The sequence below is a fragment of the Myotis brandtii genome, unplaced genomic scaffold (genome assembly GCF_000412655.1).
Source record: "Myotis brandtii unplaced genomic scaffold, ASM41265v1 scaffold187, whole genome shotgun sequence".
Lineage (NCBI taxonomy): Eukaryota > Metazoa > Chordata > Mammalia > Chiroptera > Vespertilionidae > Myotis > Myotis brandtii.
In genome coordinates, this window is record NW_005356944.1 from 2,229,375 (window position 1) to 2,230,575 (window position 1,201).

Genomic DNA, 1,201 nt, shown 5'->3' on the forward strand with positions numbered 1-1,201 from the left:
GACCAACCGACCCGACGGAGCAGTCCGAGACCTTGGGGCCTGAAGCCCCGCCCCGCTCCTGGGCGCCCCCCAATGGACGTCCGTTTGGGGCGCCTGCGCACTCATTTGTTTACGCGAGGCACGTGGGGCGCGCTGACTGCGCAGGTGGGTGGGGTCCAGCCCGGCGGGGATGAGCGGGTCCTGGCACAATCCCCGTCTGCAGGAGCCCCAGCCTGGGAATAACCCTCTTAGGTCTCCGGAGCTAGCCTAAGAATAAAAATAACTAACATTTATTGCACTTTTATTACATGTTAACATATAATCGTTGTAGCAATCCTGCGAAGTAGATGTAATCCCGATTTAATAATAAAGGAACTAGAGCAGCAGTTCTCAACCTGTGGGTCGCGACCCTTTTGGGGGTCGAACGACCCTTTCACAGGGGTCGCCTAAGACCATCGGAAAACACATATATAATTACATATTGTTTTTGTGATTAATCACTATGCTTAAATTATGTTCAATTTGTAACAATGAAATTGGGGGTCGCCACAACATGAGGAACTGTATTAAAGGGTCGCGGCATTAGGAAAGTTGAGAACCACTGAACTAGAGGCTTAGAGAGATTAAACGGTTTACCAAAGATCGGATAAGTGATGGACTTGAACCCAGGGAGTTGGCCTCAGAGCCTGGATTCACAGTTCGATTCTTCTTTGAGGCCTCTCATCAGCAAAATGGCAGCTAATATTCCCTGGATTGGCAGTTAGTTCCTCAGGCTATTGTGAGGGTCAAACAAAACCATGCAACCGTTCGGCACTCCTCAGGGCCTAGCAAGAGGAGATGTAGGACAAGGGTCTCAACGCCTGGGCCATTCTTACTAAATACTATTCTTGCTAAATATTAAACTGTGGCACAGTATTTTGCAGGCCAGCTGTAAATAGGATGAGCTTGACATTAAGGGTAGCCAACTGAAATCAATGAATAATTGACCAAATAGTGTATGTAAGCCAGCCGTGGGCAAACTACGGCCCGCGGGCCGGATCCGGCCCGTTTGAAATGAATAAAACTAAAAAAAAAAAGACCGTACCCTTTTATGTAATGATGTTTACTTTGAATTTATATTAGTTCACACAAACACTCCATCCATGCTTTTGTTCCGGCCCTCCGGCCCAGTTTAAGAACCCATTGTGGCCCTCGAGTCAAAAAGTTTGCCCACCCCTGTAAC